This window comes from Furipterus horrens, unplaced genomic scaffold (assembly GCF_987537825.1).
Source record: "Furipterus horrens unplaced genomic scaffold, mFurHor1.1.pri manual_scaffold_10, whole genome shotgun sequence".
NCBI classification, from domain to species: domain Eukaryota; kingdom Metazoa; phylum Chordata; class Mammalia; order Chiroptera; family Furipteridae; genus Furipterus; species Furipterus horrens.
The window spans coordinates 15551430-15564992 of record NW_028327180.1 but is presented as its reverse complement, the minus strand read 5'-3'; the positions used below and the strand labels follow the sequence as shown (position 1 = coordinate 15564992).

Sequence of the window (13563 nt, the reverse complement as noted above, 5' to 3'; positions counted from 1 at the left end):
CATCCAATTCATTGGGGGCCTGAATAGAACAAAAAGGCAGAGGAAGGGCAAAGTCCTCCCTTCTGGAGCTGAGACAGCGGCCTTCTCCTGCCCTCAGATATTGGTGCTTCCAGATCTCTGGCTATACATCACCAACCTTCCTGGTTCTCCAGCTTGCAAACTGAAAATGGCAGATCATGGGACTTCTTGGACTTCATAATTCCATGAGGCAATTCCTATAGTAAATATCAACATCAATCTCTCCCTCTCTCTCTCTCTCTCTCTCTCTCTCTCTCTCTCTCTCTCTCTCTCTCTCTCTCTCTCTCTGTCACACACACACACACACGCACACATTCATGCCCTCATGAAGTACCAGTCTCCTGTCAGACAGAAAGAATATGTCAAGTAATTACAAATCCAAATATTAAAAGAAAACCCTGGCTCTTCCCGTGCTGGGGAGTCAATGCCCTCAAGATTCAGCTCCACCTGAAACCCACAGATAGCCATGACCGAGGAAGGCACTGCAGCAGGATGTGAATGGATGTCAATACTGCTTTACAGGAGGCATTGACGACTGCTCTTATCCACGAGGACCTAACACACAGAGTACAAAAACTGCCAAAGCCTTCAAGTGCCAAGCTGATGGCCGTGCGCTTGCACCCAACTGTGATGAGCCTATCAGGTTGGTGGAGGCTCTTTGCACTGAACACCAAACAGCCTCGTTAAGGTTGATGACACAGGAAACTAGAGAATGGGCAGGCCTCTGTAAACCCAACAGAGAGGGAAAGCCTGTAAAGCAGTTGGTTGTAGCTGCGTGGTAGTTAAGGGCCATGGCAAGAAGTCTCAGGCCAAGGATGTCGCTGAAGAGTACTTCAGTGCAGGAGATGAACAGATAAAAACCTTGTCTCTGGTTCCTCAAAAGAAAAGAAAAAACACTCTGATAAATTCTAGGAAAGAGCTGTACGTACCCAGTGCTCTACCAGTGGAATTGGGCCTATTCTGAGATGTCAGCGAGGAGATGACAGGTAAACCGAGATCTGCAGGATGAGGAGTTAGTGGGTAGAAATAAAGTGGATGTTAGGTGGGGAGGGAAGAAACACACCAGGGGAAGCTTTGTTGAAGAACTAGCACAGGAAATTGAAAAAGGCCATGTGGCTGGAGCACCACGGGCTGACATACAGCCCACGCGGAGGGGGGCGGACCTACCCCATCTGCTCCTGCACCAGGCTTGCTTCTGTCCTCAAGAACACTGCTCCAGGGTTTCAGAACTCCTCCAGAGTCCCCTCATTGTTTCTAGGGAGAGTGCACCTTTTCCAGCACCCCTAGACATCATCACTTTTGAGTTGGAGACCCCAAAAAGTCATAGAACTATCCACTTAACTAAGGATATTCAGTCAGTAAATACTGAGAGAGTGGCTGGAGTGGGCAAGGCACTGTGCAGAATGCTGCGGGGACTATGAAGGCAAAGCAGTCCCTAATTTCAAGACGTTGCAATCTGGTGTACTCTGGCCGTGAGGTATAAGATGACATATGGCTAATTATAAAACCAAGCACCCTGCTACTTAGTCCAGCCGACCTGGCAGTCTGCCTGAGAAGTGGACGTTCTCAGTGAAGCTCGGTAGAGAAATGGGGAATGGGTGTGTGGGTGGGGTTGGTGGGGGGAAATTTTCCAGTTCTCTCCCATTGGAATGAAAATGCTCTGATGAAATATGGACTTCTCACTTTTTCTTGTTTGCAGTTAGAAGAACCTGGCTCAAGGAGATATGGGTCATGGCACACAGCCAGTACCCTCCCCAGCTCCTAACGTAATCACTGCTTCCCCTTCATCCAGCTTTTGGAGAGAGAGACCTGGTGTGGAGAAGAGGCAGTTGGGTGCATCATATCACATGTGCTGATACATATCAGCAGGCACTCCCACTGCCCACAGATGCCTCAGGCCAGTGCCGCCCTCTTTCTCATTCTATGCAGATCAACTGACCTATGCAGTGACCTTGCAGTTTAGTTCATCCAGATAGCAGCGGATTTAAAATGTTAGAAAAGGAAGAGCTCCCGAAAGTGTGTTTTTCCCAGCACCGCAAATGCCCCTGGTATGACCCACAGAGAGGTTTCCACAAGGTGACTGACCTCACCAGGAAATTACCTAGGCACGGAAAAGCCAATCTGCCGTGATGAGGTCATCTTCTCCAAGTCCACTGGGCACTTGAGCAAAATAGAAAATGAAGAAAGTATAAATACTCATGTCTTATCCTTTGACCCAGTGATTCCAGACATGTGGTTACCTCTGAGAAGAAAATTTTTTAGATGTAAATGTTTAGGGCTATTTGTTACAGGAAAAATAAAAAAGGAAGCAATCTAACAATCAGAAAATAGGAACATAAATCAGTACATAAATCAAAAGGTTCATGGTTTCGTGGGCTTTGATGATCACATTTTTTTTTTTTTTTTGAGTGAGGGTGGAGGTATTAGCTCCCAGTGTTGAACATGGGCATTTTTTTTAATGCTTAGCCTTCATTCCCACTTCCCAACAGTACCCTGATTTCCACCTGGGTAATCATTTTCCGACATTGCACTGAATCTTGGTAAAATTCATGTCCTTGACTCATACTGGGGAATCCAAAGAGATACCTGGAGGCTTCTTCTGCTAATCCTGCCTCAAGCCTGCCAGGGCCAAGGGCTGGGCACGTGACCTAACCTAGCCAGCCAGACTCCCTTTCCCAGGACTTTGACTCCTGAGCACAGTAAAGCACTGACAGGAGAAACAAAGTTCATCTGTTCCAGCCAAGAGTGTTGAAAGAGACCGGCTGCCTGGCAGGCGACCCAGCTTGTCTTCCAAGACTGGTTCTTCAGGCTTCCTTTAGCACCCCACATTCTTTGAATGAAATGCCTTTTTTGCTTAAATTTCTAGGATCAAGGGTTTTTTTCCCTCCTAGCAACCAATGATTAGTAAATACCTGGATTGGTACTTGAAGGCAATGGACCTTCAGGCATACACCGGAGAAACAAATCATTACGTTAGCTTCTTTGATCACTGAGCTCTAAGGCACATGACTGTAAGAACTCTGTGATACTTAATTTAAGAGTTGCCCAGAGAATTGGTAAAACATTCTTTCTGAGTGTGTCTGTGAGGGTGTTTCTGGAAGAGGTGAGCATTTGACTCAGTAGACTAATGGAAGAGGCCCACCCTCAGAAACGAGAGGGGGCATCTCCTAATCTAACCCACTGGGGCATGAAGGCAAAAACAGGGTGAATTTCCTCTCTATTCTTGAGTTGGGACATCCACCTTTGCCTGCCCTCAGACACAGAATACTAGAACTCCTGATCCTCAGGCCTTCCGCCTCTGACTAGATTACGTCATTGGCTTTCCTGGTTCTCCAGCTTGCAGATGGCAGATTGTGGAACTTTTTGTCCTCTGTATAAAAAACCACATGGGCCCATTCTTATAATTAATAAACACACAGACACACACACACATTTATCCCATTGGTTCCGCTTCCTTGGAGAACCCTGACTAATACATTTACTTATGTCTGGAACTGGCCCGCTTCACACCTATTGTCATGGTGTCCCCTCCCTTTTTCAACAATCCCTGGATTTTTCTTTTCTAAATGGAGTTTTACTGTAAATACTTGAATGGAAAAGATTTTTAATAACAATCTGAGATGGGTTTGCTAGTCCACAACCTTGTGTTCCCAGATCCTGTCATGGTATCATCTGGTAATAAGACACATGCACAATGAACAGTCTTTCCTTTGACATGTGGATAATCTGAAAGATGATTAAGGATAACATCTGATTTTTCTTGACTTTTAAAACCAAAGGCAATGGAACCAACACATACTTTCACTATCAGCATGAAGGGCAGCTGCTGGTAGAATAAAGCTCTCTGGGATACTGTACACCAGCCAGACAGAGAATGGTCCATGCAGTAACCTGCCAGATGAGTGTAGCTACCATGCCACCAGGCAGCAAGGGCAAAAGGAAGCACAGACAATTGTAGGTTGAGTGTAACATGAGCATGAAAATGACCATTTAGTAGAGCTGGCATAGTGAACCTAGAGCAGACCTAACTCCACTGCTAGAGCTGTTTGTCCTTTTTTGTCTTCTACAAATCTGTACCTATTTAAATACTGTACTGTTTGGTAATACTGGTTTGTTTGTTTTGTATTAAAAAAACCTTTTGTAGGAATGAGATAAAAGAAAAAGTGCATGTTTCATGAAAAATTGTTTTGATTTCCCATTTCTCAAAATATTTGCTAATGAACTTGCCAAGTGTTTGTCCGCATTTATCATTCTCCATGGGGCATCCACAGTGATAAGCCCAACCACATAAAAATCACAGGGCTCAACACAGCTGGGAAAGTGTCAGCACCTATAACATTTCAAAACTTACACATTATTAAGAAAACTGGGCCCAAGATGGAATTTAGCCACAGCAGGGTGTTTACATATCTCTGTGACAGTGACTTCTTACTCAGATCAAATCACTATTCTTCTAAACTAAATTTTTTCACTTCTTATTCTAAAATTTCTTGTGGCATTACATAAAGTGAAGCATTTAAGTTGGGGGTCCCTTATTAGCAAAACAAAAACATAAACCCTTTGTAAAAAGTTCAACAAAGCCAGTTTTGTGTCAGTAAATATGTGAATGAAGATGTAGACTTCCAGTGCTTACCCATATCTAGCTCTTCTCTCTTTTTGGCAACACGGGAGGGATATACTTGCTACCCCCTGCTGTATTAAGTACTACAGTTGTCTTCTGTTGTCTGAGGGAAATTGATTCCAGAACTCCCCAACTCCCATGGATGTTCAAATCTGAGTGCAGATCAATGCATACAGTTGGCCTTTCGCATCTGGGAACTCCAACTACAGATTGAAAATCATACAGGTATTTATTAGAAAAAATCCACACACTCAAACTTAAATAGTTCAAAGGGTTAACTGTAATGATAAATAAAAAAATATACAAAGTCTAGGTCTTAAGTTTAGTAATAAGTTCCTAGGTGCAAGGTTACTGCGATATCACTGATTCTTAATTTATGCTTTCTGTTCATAAAATTATTTTCTAAGATTAACTATGGTTGCATGGTTAACATAAATTCTAAATATCTCAGATTACAATGTATCTGGGCATAAAAACGAACTCATTAAAATAACTAAATTAGTTCTTACCTTCTTTGCATTTAGATTCCCTTTTACCATTACTCTTTTACCTTTTCCATTTGAAGGTAACTATTGAAAGAAGAATGGAATAAAAGAGACTTTGGTTAGTTCTGGTTTCTTTGTTATATTTTTAACATTATATCATCTTTTCCCAGAGTCTTTATGTTTTAGTTCTTGCTATGAACATGACCTTAAAGGGACCCCCCCCTTTTTTTTTTACTATTGTTCACATCTCTAAGTTCATTCTAGATGCTGCTTTTCCTGATACTGTTATTCAAGGGCCATGTTGCTCTGTGGTATGTGGTAAATGTGTGCATTTAGCCACTGTCTCAGATCTGGGGCTCAGTAGAGGAACTCTTCTGCAGTTTCTCCTTCATCCTTACTGAGAATAAAGCTTAAGTTATAGAAACCCTCAAAAGTATGGGAAGACTTCCAAGGAGCACTGTGGGTAGAGAAACTTTTATTTCCAGATCCTCAACTTCCCTTTATTATTTTCCTTAAAAGTGATCTGTCTGGAAAAAAAAACACACACACACACACACACAAATTTAGTGAGTTCTCCTACCTACCTCCTTTTTCACCATAACGTTTTTCCCAAGGAAGAGGAGAAGGCAGAAAAGCAAACAGCAAGTTCATTCACCTTCATCCTTGTCAAAAGAGGTAAAAATCTCCAGGGCACCAGAGGTAAAATTTAAAAAAAAATTTTTTTTTCTGGAAGACTTCTGTAACAATTAACCCACTACCTTAGTGCATCTCGTCTTTCCCTGTCTTAGGCAAACTTCTGTTAAAGGCAAGGAATAGTCTTAGAATCTATCCCATTGAGATATCCTGAATACACTATAGGAGTGATGACAATTTCCCTTTGTTAACTTGCTTCTCCCACCCTTAAATATAATTAGAGAATACATGGTTATTTTTTCAAATACATGCAGTTTACTGAGCCTTAGCTATAACTCATCAAAATTGAAAACAAACAAAAAAGGATCTGTGTCCTACCTCCCGTCCATATCACACTGAAGATGCCCTGTCTGCACTTCAAGCTGAGCTGAACAGTTTTAGCTACAAAATGCTCTCCATTCCATGACTGGAACCCATCCCTTTGTCTCCTCCAAAGCTCCTGCCTCCGATCAGGGGCCACAACCTCACCCCAGGCCTGCTTAGGAAACTGTGCCCCAATTCTAACCTCATGCACCTCTTCTCATCCAAAGAATGCATGGTTCTTGAAAGAGACCTGTGAAAGCAAATAATGATGATGCTTTTACACTTAAAATGGCTCTCATTTTCTCCTCTTTGAACATAAGCTTTTTTTTTCTCTTCCTTTTGGTCTCTCCTCAATATTCTTTCCTAGAATGAGCTGTCAGCTGGAAAGAAAAGCACCTTTGAAATGATGACTCATGCTAAATCTTTGAAGTATAACTGGAATGTATAACTACTAAGATTTTCTGAGACATAATAGATAAAGCCTGTGCAGAAAAAGTTTATATGATTTATTCCAAAACGAGTTTGCATTATTCAGAAATGAAGTTAAGACTCACACATTTTTCATCATCTTATACCATGAAATGGTTATTGATTTACTGACTCTACGCCTTAGATTCCTCCTCTGTAATAGTATCCCTTCATGGAGTTGAGTTGGAGATTAAATGAGTCAACCTATAATCTATGCAAAGCTCACTGAAGAGTGCCTGTTGCATAGTAGGGGCTCTCCCTGTTCCTCTGATCCTCTTCCCCAGTGTTTGGACCCTCTTCTCTTTGTACTCATCCCTTGGTAATCTTACCCAGTCTCCTGGCTTTAAATACCATCTATATGCCAATGATTCTCAAATTTATATTTCCAGTGCCTGCTCTCTCCAGAACTCCAGGCCCATATTCAACAGCCTACTGAACATCTCCAGTGGGATACCTAACAGACATATCAAATTCACTCTCTCCGGATCGAACTCCTCTTCTTCCCTACTCCCAAACCTGCTCAACCTACAGCCTTTTCCCTGTCACTTGATGTCAATGCCATTCTTCCAACTGCTCAGGTCTCCAAAACTAGGCATCAATCTGCATTTATTTCTTTCCCTCATACTCCATATTCAGTCTGCCTTCCTGCAAGAATATATCCAGCACCTGACCGTCACTCGCTGCTTCCACTGGTGTCCCCTGCCGTAAGTGACTCTGATCTCTCTCCTGGATTACTTCAATAGACTCCAAACTGGACTCCCTGATTCTGCCTTTGCTCCTCATAGTCTTATTTTCAACAGGGCAGCCAGAATGATCCTTCTAAAATAAACATCATATCATATCATTACTCTGCTTCAAATCCTTCAATACATCCCCATAGACAACACAATGACTTTTATATATATAAATAAATTACCTACATACATATCAACTTTCTTAAAAAGATTAAAAATATGCATCAAATTGTTGGCAGTGGTTATTTTCAAGTGGCAAATTACATGCAATCACTTAAAAATATTTGCCTTTTGACCCAATATTACTTTTAGGAATTTACCTATAGGAAATAATTAGGATGTACCCAAAGATTTAAGTGCAAGACTGTTAGTCACAACAATATTACAATAGGTAAAAACTAAAAATAGCCAAAGTGTCTAACAATAAGAAACTAGTTTAATAAATTATGTTATGGCTAGATGATGGATTCCCTGACATGGTTGAACATATTTTTAAAATTAATAATGCCCTGTTAATGACAAAAGATTACAAAATAGCAAGTACACTATGAGGTTAACTTTGCAAATTAAAAAATGTATACGAAAAGAGGGAAAGACATGAAGGCTATACACCAAAATATGAATAGCAGTCATCACACAGGAAACGCACGCAGGTGGCCGTCCTTGCCCTCGAGCTGAATGATCGTGGAGGAGCTGCTACTCCCCATGAGTAAACCTGCTTGGAATTCACAAACTCTGAGCAACTGAGCAACTAACTGTGCAAGCTCTAATCAACACTTCCTGCAATGTTCTGCAGTGCCAGTTGAAGCAACCCTCTCTTTTGCAGGCGGCAAGTACACTCAGAGTATATTACATAAATAGAAAGATATTGTAGCTCTTGATTTGTTGTACCAAAAATTATTCATATACAGCATATTTAGCAAATAGAGAACAAAAACAACAACAACAAAAAATCCCTTAATGCTTTTAGGAATTTAGGCCTTTTAAGTCTTTGGCCAATTAGGATGGGTTAAGCTATTTTTGCAATGACTGATAAGAGTTTGCCAAGAGCTTCTTATCAGTTTTTAACCTGTTTGAAAAAATAGTTACAAGTGCAAGAAATAAGTTGCTTGGTATGTATGCTCAGCATATAATACCCAGTTTTCAGCTCACATTTTTCTTGGTTTTTAAATATTGAGTTTAAAAGTTAGTTCTTAGAATTTTATGTTTCATGTGATTTTGTTACTTACAGAATGAAGTAATAAAAAAATAAAAGAAATTCTGCAAATTCTGCATTCACAGCTGTCTCTCTGTTCTATTCAGGCCTCAGCAGTCTTTACCTATAGAACACATTGATATGATTAAGCAGTTTAAAAAGTCTTCTCTCTTTATTCTTCCAGTAACTATAGCACAGATACCATTCAAGCTATGAACTCATTGTCACTGAAAAGTAAAACAAAGAAACAAATAAAAAGCAGAATGCCAAACTCCTAAGCAGCAGAATGACCCATGAGGCTATCTACCAGAAATGACCTGAAAGCTAAGCTGGCATAAGCAAGGAATAAAATTCGACCACAAAAGGTGTCAGGTATGTAATAAAATAGACTGACTTCAAGCACATTGCTTTATCATTTGGGTTCAATATAAGGCAAACAGGCTGCCCTTAAAAAATACATATTTAATAATGGGACCGTGACATTTTACAGGACTTTTCCTGCAACAAAGAGGTGTATTAGAACACTGCCACTGTGCCTTTTTGGAACATAAAACAGACTTTACCAAACAAGAGTCCCCATGAAAGATGGGAACATTTGATTACATGCTTATGAGAACTTAAGCCTTTCTTGTTTTTCAGACTATTTTGGCATTCTTTGAGAACAAACTAAAATTCTCCTGTTTCCTGGAGAGGGAGAAAGGTAGACATTACTAATGGATAACATGAGCTTCTTACCAGTATCAAAACAAGGACATCAACTAACTCTAGGCTTGCTTGGGGTGAGTGTGTGCGGTAAGATAGGAATACCCATTTTGGTCATCTCCATAGGCAGGGCAAGTCTGTACTCCGGGTATGTCTGTCAAATTTAAGATCTGAATGTTAAATAATGAAAAACCTCTACAGAAGTGTGAACAAAGAGAACATCATTTGCTCCTAGATATTTAGTCAAATCTAAGGTGAAATTTCCTCCTCTCTCAATTTTGGCATTGTGATATTTGAAGGAGGTTTCAGGTAAACTCCCCTAAGGTCTGAGCACTCGTTGTTTCTTAGTGATAGTTAATTTTAAAACTACAGTTTGCCCAAAATAGAGAGTAAATGTAACATTGATTTTAAAATGAACAGTTTCCAACGAAAGTATCTCATCCATTGACAACAGATGTTCAGCCTCTGTATAGCTGAGGGCTCCTTCAGCGGTATTTATCATCACAGAGAAGTAAAAGGAATACATGTTTGTCAATACATAGCCATCAGAGCCACACAATTAACCCTGAACAATGAATACATAGCCATCAGAGCCACGCAAATAATTAACCCCGAATAGCTGAAACTTGCCACCTAGATTACTCCCACAAAGTTAAAGGGCTTCACTAAAAAGGGGGTAAATATTTATTAATGTATTTACAATGAATTTTCTGGGCTCTTTATGTCATTACTGCACTTTCGTGGTAAACCCTCTCTCCACTTAGGAGCCTAAAACTTGACCTTCTACATAAGCTTTGCAATTTACACTCAATCAGTCCAGAGTTTTGTTCCTCTCTCTTTTCCTTCCCTTTTCTGTGGATTTACATGTTTTCCACTTAGGATCCTAAAACTTGACCTTCTACGTAAACTTTGTAATTTACAGGTTTAAACTCAGTCAATCCAGAGTTTTGCCCCTCTCCCTTTTCCATCTTCTGAGGATTTACATATTGCACTGACCTCTGAGATGCCAGGCCCAGCACCTGCTGAGATGGGCAATTCGTCCTAGTCTGGTTTCAGCTCCTTTCCCTCGCTGCCCCGTGTCTGCATTCATCTCTGCCAACTTAGCCCTGACCTCCTGTCTGTCATCCAGCTCTCAACCACTTAAGTGGTTGGGCCAGAGCTGGCAGGTGGTTCATAGAAGTATTGGATGCTCAGTACCCTGGAGGGTGAGGACCAATGTCTCAGTCACTCTGCCACAGCTGTGTGGGGAGCCTGGGTCTTGTCACTGAGGCCTGCTGGAAGCCAAGTGCAGACCCTCTATGCTCTGAAGTCCTTCGTCTTCCCCCATGGAATTTCCTGTCCTCTCAACTGACCAAGGAGAGTGGACAGAGCATATAGTGCCTTCTTAGGCACTGACGAGCATCTGAATTCTACTCACATGCCTTCAGGTTCTCTTCCATTTGTTTCATTTTGGTAGATTATTTTTATACCTCCCAACTCTTTGCTTCATGGTAGAAACAGTCTGCCCTGCATCTTCTAAGCTCTTACTCATTTATAACTCAGAAAAACATGTTTTCTCTTTCAAGAAACCTGCCCTTATAATAAAAAGCCCACTTTTTCGCTTTAATTACCAAATTCCACTCAGAAACTTAGGTGTCTTTGTTCTTGGCTACGTTCACTTTCACCCTGGAGCAATGAATTCCACTGATTCAGTGGGTGGAAGGGGAGAACTAGTGGTGAGGAGAAGAACCAAAAAGGCTGTAAAGGAGAGAAACATTAATTATTTTCTCCAAGTTGAATTCCACCTTATTCATCAGTGTTTACTAGTCAATATGTGATAAATGGTCATTGATGGGATACAGGCCCCCTAGTGGGCATTTGGAAATGTGCAGGACATTTTTAGAGGTCACAGCGGCTCGGGGATTTACTAGCATTAGGCAGGTGGAGGTTAGGGATGGTATATATCCTGCAATGTGCAGGACAGTTCCATACAGAAAGCCAATAGCGCCCTGCTGAAACGCCAAAGACAATCCTCTCCTTTTGCTAGCCTCTGGACGCCTCGCAAACTCACTGAATGAATGCCTTAACTGCCTTCGCTTCTGTAAATAGTCCTTTGGTTAAACTCTCCTGAATTCAACCTTTTGAGTCTTTATCCTGCAGGGACCCTGACCAGGAGTAATGGGGGGGGGGGGATGCGCAGAGAGAACAAAGAGATGAGGTGACTCCAGGTTTAGATTCTTGGCTTCCTTTTGGATTTCAGCATTTCCCTGAATGCTCTGTTAGGACATGCTCTGTTCAGATGACCTGGAATCCACCCCCACCCCCACACCAACACTTTGATTGACATTTCCAAGCAGGAGATTGAGGCAGGTTCTCGAGAATCAAGCATGGTGCTTGCGGTAGAAGAGCAATAAATGAATTTTCTCTCACATTGTTTTGAACACTGTTGTCACATTACTATAGGCCCTTGAGCTCAGCATTGGTCTGGCCATTATTAGAGTTCTATACTCAACTTTGAGTTCTAGATTTTGAAATGTACCTGGAACAATTAGAAAAGGTCTATTATAAAATAACAAAAATCTTAACTGTAGTAAAATAAAAAATATTAAAGAAACAGAATATTTAGCACGTATACAAATTTCAATGCCCAAGCAGTTGGACTGTGGCTATATTTTGTTGTTCCAATAAATATTCTTTTCTCCAGAAAGTAATTCAATACACTGTACATTCTATTCTTTATCATATAACAATGAATTTAACTCAAAATAATTTAAAAGAGAATCTACACAATTCTTGTCAAACTATAAACAAATTATATTTCGACTCTCTACATTGCCCCTACGCCTTACACAACATACTCCAAATACTTCAAATATCCTAACAAACCTTATAGAAGCCTGCCCTATGCCCCACATCTCTAGCATGGACATTAGACTCCCCCAGGCCAATTAAATCAGCACCTTTGGGTATGATATTTAAAAACTCTCCAAATTATCCTAAAATGCACAGAATTGAAACACCAGGCTCCAAACAACAAAACAAACAGAATCACACAAAAAGATATGACTCTTCACAGAATGTATAAACATAGGATACCTTATGTCCAGCAAGCTGTTTACCCCTTGTTAATGAACTTCCAGTGAGTTTTTCCTCCCTGTTAACCTTCAACTTCTGCACACTGGAGCCCTTCCGTTGGTTTTGCTTCCTTGTTTGGCATGTGTGGTTTGTTGACAAGGTGCCCAAAACAAGGGGAAAAACAAGAACAACTAAACCTGCCTAGAGTCAGCAGTGGTTTTCTACATCAGTGAGGTTTACCTTAGAACCCTAAAAGAGTGTGAAAAAAGATTATATAAATGAAGGAATCAAATACACTCTCAAGGCGAAAGAGCACATTTTGGGTTGTGAAGGGAGAAAAAAAGCTATTATGAACAAAGGAGTGATGCCTTCAATATTTTAAAAGAAACCTTTGACTACAGATCAGGCAGTAAAATCTTTATTCTGCAGCTGTTTTGCATCATCCTTCAGGTTTCTTTGTAATACACAAAAAGAAGTGAAAGGTAATACATTAAGTACAGTTAACTTTCAATAAATATAATCTTAAGTAATTCTAGGTCTCCATTAGGAATGAGGCAATAAAGGAAAATAGTAATTAAAATACATTTTCTATTCCAGATTTCTTAGGGTGACCAGATGTTCCGTATTGTGTCAGTTCCAAGAGTATCTGAGATGTAAAACTACAAAGAAATGTGAAACACCTGTGCTTTTTCTATCTGACTCAGTCACATTTTAACTAGTGAGATCTAGTAGCTCACGAAGTTATCTGAAGTATTTCACAAGGGACTGACAGCCGCATCCCTTGCACTGCTAGAGCAGTAGGCATTGCCCACAGGTTGATACTGTAGTTGATGATGAAACAATTGAAGGTGACTTCTTTCATGTCTTCTCTGCTCTCTCTCCACTTCCTGCCAACTCCTTCCTGCATCTCAGCCGATACACACTTGGTAGTAACAATATGCACACTTTAAGCTTCATGCCATCTAGGTGTTTTAGGTATTTGGGTTATCTCGATAAACCAAACAGACCAATAAACAAAACAAGATAAAATAAACCTTGCCCTTGTGGAATGGGAAAATGTACCCTCAGTATAAAATAATCCGTGAAGTAATTCAGTTGAAGCAGGGACTCACATAGGTAACTAGAACAATGACGTCGACATGTTTCCCCACCAAACCCAAACCTTTGGAAAGATTGGGAGGTCTCCCTCTGCTTTCTGAAGGGAGATGCCGGTCAATTACTTGAGACATTTACAGGATATGATTTGGACACATTTGTGATCAAATGCTTAAAGGTGTTCATGACCTAACT

At 40.6% G+C, this 13563-nt stretch overlaps 1 pseudogene; it reads left to right on the top strand.

Moving 5' to 3' along the window:
* Positions 1-484: 484 nt before the first annotated feature.
* On the top strand, positions 485-982 carry LOC149999285 (small ribosomal subunit protein eS12 pseudogene; annotated as a pseudogene).
* Positions 983-13563: the final 12581 nt, after the last annotated feature.